General features: G+C 41.9%; 1 protein-coding gene across 6 annotated transcripts in view; it reads right to left on the reverse strand.

Annotated features, from left to right (window-relative positions):
• The window catches only part of GPR63 (G protein-coupled receptor 63), a 35,712-nt gene extending 25,733 nt beyond the window's left edge, over window positions 1-9,979 (reverse strand). For 2 of the 6 annotated variants that reach the window (XM_081139733.1, XM_081139728.1), the window contains exon 1: window positions 9,854-9,979. The gene's annotated coding sequence lies outside the window, so the exon portion shown is untranslated. Of the gene's footprint in view, window positions 1-6,850; window positions 6,919-8,157; window positions 8,178-8,665; window positions 8,742-8,827; window positions 8,883-9,822 lie in introns of those variants that run through there. The other 4 variants (XM_081139729.1, XM_081139731.1, XM_081139732.1 and 1 more) reach the window with 4 other exon arrangements.
• Window positions 9,980-11,583: the final 1,604 nt, after the last annotated feature.

The following is an 11,583-nucleotide window of genomic DNA, read 5'->3' on the forward strand; positions in this document are numbered from 1 at the left end:
GGAACATGCATATTAAAACCACAATAAAATATTTCACACTCACTAGCATGGCTATAATAAATAGGACAGTAACAAATTTGGTGAGGACAGAGAGAAATAGAAACCCTCATGTATTGCTGGTGGGAATGTAAAATGGTAGGACCATTTTGGAAAACAGTTTGGCAGTTTCTCAAATAGTTAAACATAAAACCCAGCAATTCCACTCACAGGTAATGACCCAGGAGAAATGAAAAAGTATGTCTACACAATGTATGCATATGAACGTTCACAGAAACATTATTCTTAATAGCATAAAACTGGAAAGAATCTAAATATCCATCAACTGGGTCAATGGATATACAAAATGTATTCTCTCTCTTCAATGGACTACTATTTGGCAATAAAAAGAAATAAAGTACAGATACATGCTACATCATGAACGAACGAACCCCGGATAAATTATGGCTAGCAAAAGAAACCCATCACAAGAAACCACATATAAATCCACTCATATGGAATGTTCAGAAAAGACAATTGTATAGAGACAGAAAGTAGATTAGTGGTTGCCTGGGACTAGGGATAGAAGGGAGATTAACTACAAATACACTAAGGGATCATATGGAGGAAAGAACTGTTAAATTGACTATGGTAATGGTTACACCACTTAGTAAAATTACTGAACTGTACACTTGAAATTGTTGAGGTTTATACTAAGTTAAATATGTCTCAATAAAGCTGTTAAAATTTTCATGTACATGACAGCAAGAATATGAAATAAAGAATAAAGGTTCACATTACAGAAACAGACTAAATTAATGTGATTTACATAATAGAATGATGTGTAGCCATTAGTTGTTTTTGAAGGGTAATGTCACAAGAAAATATACGAGAATGTCGAGGGAAGATCCAGACTACAAAGCTGTAGATACAGTATGCTCTTTCTATGTTTTTTAAATTTTTTAAAGGGACTGGATGGAAGCACATCAAAATACTGAAAGATGTTTCTGACCAGTAGAATAAGCATTGATCATTTTTTCTTTTCTATATTTTCCAAATCTTATAAATTGAAGTTTTCTTATATTCAAGAAAAAATTCTTCTTGAACACTTTCCTATATTTTAAATATATATTAATGCTTCTTTTCAATGATTATAAGACATAATCCTTTTTTTAAAAAAACTCTACTCCTTAGCAAATACATTAAGGCAGCAAAATAAGCATTTTCCTGCTTTCCTCTTCATGCCTACTGTCCATGGGTAGAACATAATGCAATACTTAAAAATTTGCAAACTGATGACAGGAGGGTGTATTCAAATGTGCCTTATCCTTTAGGCAAGTTATTATTATGCAAGAAATGTACTCTCATTGGCAAAGGGCATAACAGACTATGAGTAGAGTATAATTCTGTTATCCCCAAAAGCACAAAATTTAAAAATGGTAATTTAACTAGTCACTACTTTTAAAAGTACCCTATTATTTCCTCCAATTATTTACCTACTAATCTGTAAATCAACAGTACAGTACCTATCTTTTCATATTAATCTCTAGATCACCTTTCTGGTTCCCACAAACATCCTCTGGACATCAATGCAATTTTTTTTAAAAGAAAAAAGCTGCATTTTTTTGCTTTTAGGCAAGAGTTTTGTTTTGTTTTTTCATTTTTAAATCCAGCTTCAGAGTCATCTAAATTTCTGGGTACAACACAGCTCACCACTCCACTTTTTAAAGCTGTTCCCTTTAGCAACTCTGTGACCCATCTGTTCCCATACGCCTATCTCCATGAGGATTAGAAATTTCATTTTTCATTAATAGTCATAAAGTTAGCACAATGAAAGCTTCCAAGGCCTTAAAATAAGTTTAATAAAATCTAAAGATTTCTACCATTATAATGGTATTGCTTCTAAAAATGCTGGTGCTCTCTTTCTTCACTGCCCCTTACCACAGGTGGTCCTGGCATGTCCTTTGGAAGAAATAAAAAGGCAGTCCAGGCCACAGTACACTTTCTACTGAAACCTTCCATGCTCTTCCTCCAGATGCCCATTGTGTCCACCTTAGCAGTGGTCAGAGCACCTGGCTGTGTGTCACTGGGCAGGTTACTTAATCTCTGGGTTCCTCATCAGAAAAATGGATGTGATCGTAGTGTGCCTTAGTTCAGGAAGCTGTTGTAAAGGTTAAATGAGATGGCAAATGTAAAGTCCTGACACAGTCAGTGCTCAGTAAACGAAAGCCAGCAGTTCTATGCAGCCAGAAAAGAAAACCACGTCCTCCAAACACCAGCACTTCAGTGACACTGAGGATTCTACCCCGTCACCCTTGCAAAGGACTGTTCATATCTCACTCCAAACTGAACTTAAACCTGTCTCTCACTTCAAGATTCCACCCTGTGATTTTGACATACCTGTTTCTCCTCTGCCCTCCACTCCAGCTTCTGCTTTCAGTAGTCTATTTCAGAACAAAAGAGATGCAGCTTCTTTGTTCTCAGTGATCTGACCATGGTGGAAGTCTTTATAATCCTTCCTATATCTCCTGGAACAGTCCACTACAGCCACGTCCAGTTTATTCCTGCCTCCAGACACAATGGTACTATAGCTTACTTGCTTTTCATAACAACACCTTTTGTTGCTGACTGCGCCTGCCCTGAGAGCTCCAGCCCAGTTAATTCAACAAAAATGGCTAGGATGTCAACATGGGCCAGGGACTGCGCTAGCTGTTGGAGATTCGTGTGACACGTTATCTGTCTACTAAAAACAAATAGGGGATACATATGCTTACACCATGGTCTCTTTTCTCCTACACATCTGGGCGACGTCACTGCCTAAGATGGTTCAAGCATCATCTCTTGGCAAAAGACGAGTCTTGGTAAGACTTCCTACCCTGCAACCTTATTACCTCAGCCCTCCCACATTAACCAGAATATCTTCTCGTACGGTATAACAGAAATTTCATAGAATGTGAAATCGGGACACCTTATTGAGATTACCAGAAACCTCAAACAACCTGTATACACAAGTCAACCATATATGTATATATACATATACACATATATATATGTGTGTGTGTGTGTGTGTGTATATATATATTTTTAAAGAAAGATGCTAAGCCCTGGCCAGTTATCTCAGCTGGTTGGAACATTGTCCCCATAAGCCAAGGTTCTGGGTTAATCCCCAGTCAGTGCACATACAAGAATCAACCAATGAATGCATAAATAAGTGAAACAACAAATTGATGTTTCTCTCTCCCCTTCCTCTCTCTCACTCTAAAATCAATAAAAGTTAAAAAAAAAAAAAGAAAAAAACCTGCTAAAATCCTTGATCCTGTCACACGTAAATGTAATTCATTACCAAAGCAAATTCCAATAAACATAAGAGATATATGGAACTACATTAGTCTCCTCTTACCCATGGTTTCACTTTCTGCAGTTTGTTACCTGTAATCAACTGTGGTCCAAAACTATTAAATGAAAAATTCCAAAAGTAAACAATTCGTAAGTTTTAAATTGCACACTGTTCGAGTAGTGCAATGAAACCTCTCCCCCTCCCTTCTCCAGCCTGCTCAGGATGTGAGTCATCCCTTCGTCCAGCATATCCTCACTGTATTTGCTACCTGCCCATTAGTCACTCAGTAGCCATCTCAGCTATCAAATCAACTGTGTCGCCTCTTGGTGTTTGTGTCCAAGTAACCCTTATTTTACGTAATAATGGCCACAAAGCACAAGAGTAGTGATGCTGGCAATGCCAAAGAGAAGCCATATAATGTTTCCTTTAAGTGAAAAGGTGAGTTAGTACAGTCAGACATTTTGAGAGGGAGAGAGAGACCACATTTATATAACTTTTATTACAGTATATTGTTATAATTGTTCTGTTATTATTAGTTGTTAATCTCTTACTGTGCCTAATTAATTAAACTTTATCATAGGTATGAATGTTTAGGAAAAAACATAGTACACAGAGGGTTCAAAACTATCTGTGGTTTCAGGCATCCACAAGGGGTCTTGGAACATATCCCCTGCAAACAGGGAGAACTACTGTACCAAATGTCCTCATGAGTGGAAAGGTAAAAAATAATGTAAGAGAAGCAGCGAAGAATTAAATATCTTTCTGCTCTTACTATACCATTTCAAAATATGATTGTTGAAGAGCAGCATTGACTCATCCTAAAAAATAATGGCAAATCTGCTTTGACCTTGATTCACTGCCATGATCAAAATAATTCTGGTTAACTTGGAAAGATTCTGAAAAATCTAAAGGTCATACTTAAAATACTCGGAGTCCAAAAATCTATGATGTAAGACTTTAGTTTTAGCATTCAAAAGGGCCACCAGATAAAGAGAGAGAAATGTCACTTGCATATCTTGCTGTGATCTGCAGTCTTCAACCATATCCATGTATGTCATCTAAGTCTTTGATATATACTTTTCAACTTGACTTATACACTCTTTTAAATTTATTTATTTCCTTCCTTTAATAGTTATTAAGTGCCCACTCTAAGCCAGCTTCTGACTAAGCGAGGCATCCAATGAAGAACAAAACTGATACATCCTCTGATCTTATGTAATTCACAAGTCTAAGGGAGATACTCATTGTGACGGTTAATTTCACGTTGACTTGACTGAAATACAGGGTACTTGGATTAAGTATTATTTCTGGTGTAACTGTGATGGTGCTTCCGGATGAGACAGGCATTTGAATTGGTAGACTGAGTAAAGCAGACTGCCTTCCCCAATGTGGGTGGGCGTCATCCAATCCATTGGAGGCCTGAACAAAACACAAAGGCGGACGATAGGGGAACTCGCACTCTGCCTGGCTGTTTGAGCTGGAACAAACCCAGCTACCCTGGACTTGCACTTACACCATCAGCCCTCCAGTTCTCAGAACTACACCATAGGCTTTCCTGGGTCCCCAGCTTGTTTTAAAAAAAATAGGAAGAGGTGACAGCATCTCCCTTTGGAAGATACGACTAGAATAAAGAATCATGTCCTTTTTGTACTACCTCCCCAAGGCAGATCCTTAGAAGTTTCCACATTTAAAAAAAAAAAATGCTGCCCTGGCCAGGTGGCTCAGTTAGTTGGAACATCTACTCCTTATACCAAAAGGTTGCAGGTTCGATTCCCAGTTGGGGCACATAACTAGGTTGTGGGTTCGATCCTTGGTTGAGGTGCATATGGGAGGCAACCCATTGATGTTTCTCTATCTTTCTTCCTTCCTCTCTCTCTCTAAAATCAATAAAAACATAGAGATACAGATTTGGCTAAGCCAATTGAAAGAAAAATAGTTAACTAAGAAGCTTTGGTCAAAAACCTCAAAAAGTATGTAATGCTTACAACCAAAATGACACATAATGGTTTCAACGGAAAACTAAGAATCAATTAACACATATGCTAAGTGACTGGTACAGATGTGGCTGGGGATATTTTTTAATCTCAACTGGGCCTGGGAGGGTGTAACTTCTTTAGCATTATCGCTTGAAGGAAATACTGAAGATAACAGTGTTGTTATTAATTTCAATAGGTGATCACTAGATTATCCTCCTACCTCTGAATGTACATACACTCTTGCCCAATACCTGAAAACTAGGATAAAATCCAACCTGCCGACTCTTCACTACATTTTTAATGAACACAAATGACCTTTCCAGTATTTTAAGCTAGAGTTTCATGCTTGAGTTTTCTGAATCTTCTGGCATACAGACAGAAATGGAAACAAATTACTTTTTTACCAATCTTGTCCATATTTACTGGCACAGAAACTAAAAGGCACTTTATCCTATGTGTCAAACTCAAAGACAGAAACAGCTTGCTGTCTGTCAGCTTCAGAAACCATTTTTTACAAGCATGGCACACTGCCTCAAGCCGACTGAACACTAAACCATGTTGGGCTGCCCACATTGCAAATTATCTGGAATGTTCTCCATGTTCTGTGGTTGCAAAAGTACCTATTTCACGGATTATCCAGTTCAATTTAGGGCCACATCTGACCTTAAGCAGCAAATTCCCAGGAAACTTGAAACTGTAATTGACTAACATCCCATCAGTTCTGAGTCTGTGATGTCAGGCTCATAGTAAAACATTTCAAATGTCGTTTTTTGAGAGTCCAAGAGACACAACATAAACTCTGGGAAACACGTTACTGTCTGTTTCAACTAAACAACTAAGAAATCACTCCAAATATATACATGTCATAGCTTCAAAAAAATTGCTACATGCAATAAGTAAACACAATTCTGGTAAATACCTAGGAAAGTAAAGCAAAAATCATTCTAAAAAATTATTTCATTTCTCATTTTCATATATATGCTGAAATGTAATAGCTTCAGCTGTGGAATGTGATAAGAAATATCTCAAAGCTTTGCTTGTGAGTGGAGCATTGTATTCTGGGTATTCTTTTTCTCATCCATTAAACAGTTTATTATTGAAATTGTACATATATTATAGGATTATGCAATTAATGTTTTTATTAGATTTAAACTTCTTTCAATACAGAGAGAACAGAGCTGATGTTGACATCTTCATAAGCCCTGTCTTTAACAGAGTGTCTTACATAGTAAGTACTTACACAAAGTACTCGAAAAATGTCCTATCTATCTATTGTTAATAAACCTCTCCTAATTTAGGGAATACAAAAAGGTAATTCTGAGGGTTGAACAGACTCACTAGATGGCTGTTACTCAGAAGAGGTAGCTGAGTCACCCTGTACACTCACTCATTCAAATGTCTTTCAGTGGACGCTGGCTGTTAGTTGGGATCTCAATAGGAATACCTACAGGTGTCCTCTCCATGTGGGATGGGCTTCCACACAGCATGGCAACTGCATTTCAATAGCTAAATCCCAGAAGAGAGAGCCAGGAGAAAACTATTTCTTGTTTTCAAAACTTACCATGTAAATTACATAGTATCCCTTCAACCAGATTCTATTCTTTAGAAGTAAATCACTAAATTCAGCCCCTAGAATAAAGGAAGAGAATTAGTCTCCACCTCTTCATGGGACAGTAGCAAAGAAATGGTGAACATTTAAAATTACCACAATAAGTATCTGAGATATGAATTGTGTTATCCCTCCCTTATCTTCAATATTTCCATCTCTGCTCTCACTGCTCTACAAACAAACATGCTCAATTTTCCCAGAACTTCAAATTTCGGACTGAACACCCTCCAGGCAAAAAACTCTTCTCTTGACCCTGTATTTCCATGTAACATTAAATTTCTCCTTCTATGCTCATCCAAACTTCTTAAAATTTTAATATAACTATTATCTTTCCAAGCATTAATGGGTACCTCTTTCAAATCAAACAATTAGGACATCATTTCACAAAACAGAATACCAAAACTTTCCCAAGGTTTGCCTCTCCATGCCTTTGAGGTCTCCTCTCTAAGCCAAGACCAATGGGGAATGCCCTGAAGGTCATTTTTTGAAGCGTTAAAAGAAAAAAACTACATTGACAAGCCAAATTTTACCAAGGGGTTCCTCTACTGAAGATTAAGAAATGCCTGATTCAATCATCCGTTGATGGGATAATTCAGTCCATTTCAATAAATATGTGATTAGAATGATTGGCACATGGCTCCTGATCCAAGCTTTGTGCAATGATAAGAACATATTGGAAAACCTAGTATTTTTAACTGATATTGACGAAAATGCTGAAGAGATGACAAGCTCTAACTAACTATTTTTAGCTTATGATCTTTAGACCTGCTGTTCTCAGTGCATCTGTATTATCAAGTCCCTGAAGAGTTTTCCGTTATATATGCATATTTTTTATTATTATACATATTGTTATATATGTTATATATAATATTCAGGGTGAGACAAAAGGAGGTTTACAGTTGTTCATATGGAAAACAATACAATAATTAATAAATAATATTACAAGAATAAACTCTATGTTTTGCATACTCACAACTGTAAACCTACTTTTGCCCCACCCTGTATAATTATATTATATATAATAAACATTGTGTATTATTTCTGTTACATATATTAGATAGATAGATATAGACAGATGTGGATTTTAGGACGTGTATTGTGATATTATACATTTAGTTTCGGAAAGAATAATTCACAAAGCAATCATCTCAAATCAAATAAAGCATATACAAAATCTCAAGGCATTCAATCAATACTATTACAGGAACCAAGTCACATCTACCTTAGAAACCCAAATTCTTATTGAATACAGTACTTACTTGCCTGGAGACAAGCAAACTTAAGGTAAAATGGCAACTGCAGTTAGAGTTTTAAATATGTGGCTTTTTCTAAGCAATTTTTTTCTAAGAATGTTCAGTTTGCTGTAAATTTTCAGAAAATGCTTGAGACTGAGAGTTCTTTCCATAAAGTTTCAGTTCTGGTATATTTGACAGCAGAGACAAAATTATACTCAGACACAAAAATCTATATCACAAATAAAGTGCTATAATATCAATGGTTATTCTGGAATAACTTTCTTTCACAACTTCCCCACTGCAAACAAGACACTACCTACAAATTCCCTGTCTACTTTGGTAGTATATTTTTCACATACAAAATTATATATAAAGCATATACTTGATTAAATACTTCATGATACTCTTTTCTTTAAAAAGCTCCCACATTCTACTTTTATTTTTGAAAATAATCTGGATGATGTAATTAATTATGTCACTAAAATTTGGGCTATACAACACGTCACAAAATATAGGGACTTTTCATCAGCACCTTTGATTTGTAGGTAACATCAGACACACACAGTAAGTGGAGAAGGCAGAAACCAGTAGCCAGGTGTGGCAGACACCTAGAGGTGTGAGAAAATGGGCTTCAGTCCCCCATAGGACACATGAAAAAAGAAAACTTATCCATTTGCATAATAAATGTACTTACATATCAGGTTTCACCAAATAATTACACGTATTACACACCTCATCCAAGGGCAAAACTGTAAGAAGCAATGTCAGATTATTCAAGAAACATCGCTTTATTTATGATTCTTAGAAACAGCACTCCTAAAATTAGCTGGAGCCTTTTCATCTAAAACAATGAAAATCAACAAATAAAGAGAAAATGCTGCTTTTTAAATATACGGTTAAAAACTCGCCTTACCCCACTGAACAAAACTGCACCCCTTCTCCAGGGCTACCTGTGTTTCCCAAGGGTAGACCAAGCCTACCTGTTCAAGCAGGGGCGAAACGACCACTTTGAGAATTGGGGGGCAAATTTCATAAAGATATATTGTTGGGTGTTTTCTTTCTTTTTCTTTTTTAGCACCCTGAGCCTCTAGGACATTTTTTTCTTTAATTAAAAAAAAAAAAAAAATCCCAAAAGCAAAAGGGGCGGAGGAGGCAGGACGAAAATCAGGGCGACGCCGAAAACCGACCGAGGCAGAAAGGACGCGGCGCGCAGCTGCCCGCGGGCGGGAGGCAGCCTCTCGGGGCCGCTGAGCTCGCGGGGAGCCTTCCCACTCGCGCAGAGGCGGCGCGCGGCGCCCCCGAAGTGATGCACGCCGTGGAAAAGTTCACGCGCCCCCCCCTCCACGCCCCGCGCTCCGTCTCCCGGGCGGCGAGCCTGCGGGGAACTGGGCGCGGGGAGCCCGCGGCCGCCGCCCGCTTTCCTAGAAGGCCCACGGCCGGCGCGCGGGGGGCGCAGGGGGGCGGCGGGAGGCCCCGCGGGGAGCCGCCCGGGGAAACCGAGTCCCGGCGCCGACCCGCCGCGCGGCGCTGGCCGCAGAAAGCGCTCAAGTCTAGAGGCAAAAATCTCCCCGAAAACCCGAGCTCCGCCCGCACAACTTCGGTCTTAGCAGCCTCCAGCGCCGCCGCACACCCCGCACGACCGCACACCCTCCCCGACCCGGTCGATCCCAGGGCTCCCGCCGCCGCTACCTGCGCGGGGTCCCGGGGCCCCGAGTCGCACCTCGTACAAAGGGCTGCGCGCGGGCGCCCGCAGAGCCCGGGGAGCGCGGCCCGTCCAGCGCCGCCCGGAACTTTCCTGACATAGCACTTCTCTCCCGCAGAAAACGGCGCTCGAGGCGGGCCGGCGGCGGGGGCGGGGGCTGCGCGGGGGCGGCGGGGGCCGCGGGGGCTCTCCAGGCGGCGGTGGCGGGAGCTGGAGCCGAAAGTGCGGAGCGCCGCGGCCGGAGCCGCCGCCCCGCGATCCGCCGGGGTTCCCGCCCCCGGAGTAACCAGAGCTCGCTCTTAAAGGCGCCAGCCGCGTTTTAGAAAAGGAGGTGAGGGGGTGGGCGGGGGTGGGAGGAGGCAAGTGCGGAGCGTGGGGAGCGGGACGCGGCTTCCAGAGGCCGCGTCGGGGCCGCCCCCGCGCCGCTGCGCCCGCCCTTCCCCGGCCGCCTCCCGAGCTCCCCGCCAGGTCTGGTGGCCCCTCGGCCTGGGCAAAGGTAGGGTAAGTGCTCTGACCCGGCGCGGGGGCCACCCTCGCCCACGGCCTGCGCTCCCCAAGGTCGGAGCTGGAAACCTCGCCCCTTCTCCTAACCGCCCTCTCCGCTTTAGGGTCTTGTCTTCTACGCGCCCCCCTTCCGCCAGCATGCACCCCTGCCCAGAGACGCCGCCCTGGCCCGCGCCCCCAAAGCCAGCAGAAGTGCGTCTCCTTCCCTTGTTCTGCTTATTGTTCCTCTGTCTCCAACACCGCCACAGCCATGAGGGTCTCCCGCAGGAGCGCAGGAGACTGAACGACTCAAGACCAGCTGGGGCCCCTGGACTGGCCCATGGAGGTGTCACTGATGTGATGTGTGGCATGGGAGCCTGGCCAAAAGCCCTGCTTTACCCTGCGCCCTCTTTTCTCCCAACGGCCAATTGCCAGGTGGCCTCCAGCTGGATTTCTTGAACCATTGACTTTCATCAACAAAGCTTGGACGCAAAGATCTCTAAACTGAACTCAGGAAGGCCCTCCCGAAACCACACCACCTTGGGATGTAAATGATACTGGGACATGCCACTTTTAAATGACAAGCGTTATTGTTTTTCCAGCTATCATCAACATTTGTGATGACTGCTGAGACTACAGTGGGGTATGCCCAGTGTGGGCGAGGCCCCAGGGACAGCATCAGCAGCTAGCATCACCCCAGGAACAGACCGCAGTCACCCCTTGTTTCTCTACCTCCTGGCTCCAACTCTTGTTTCTTAGTACTGTAGGACCTCAGCATAGTGTTGTGTCATTTGTACCCCGCACAGTGTCCTCTGGTGGAGTGGCTATAGGTAGGCAACTGAGTTGAAGATCCAGCCTGGGCTCGAAAGGGGCAGAGTGGGGTGTGGCTCAGAGAAAGGGTTATTTTCTAATTTGCACAAAGACCCTTGCATGGGTCACCTGACACTGGAAGTCAAATCGTCCTCCCCTGCCACCTGCAAGTGCGAAATAAGCACATGTGGACTTGTGGAGGAAGAGGGAAGGGAGAAAATATGCGAAAGGTTGTAGCAATTTCTGTTACAAAATGGAGAGAAAATAAGCCTTGGGCTCTCAAAAAACAGGAGGCGTGGTCCTGCCTGAACCAAACATTAAGATGAGGGAGGAGGTTAGCAGCGAGCAAGAGTGAAGATACCCTGGTTTTATAGGGGTATAGTGAGGATAGTTGGATGTAACAGGCACCCAACTCAGAACCAACAAGAAAACCTACAGTGCAGGAGATTGGAATG

Source organism: Miniopterus schreibersii (genome assembly GCF_964146895.1).
Source record: "Miniopterus schreibersii genome assembly, chromosome: 6".
NCBI lineage: Eukaryota > Metazoa > Chordata > Mammalia > Chiroptera > Miniopteridae > Miniopterus > Miniopterus schreibersii.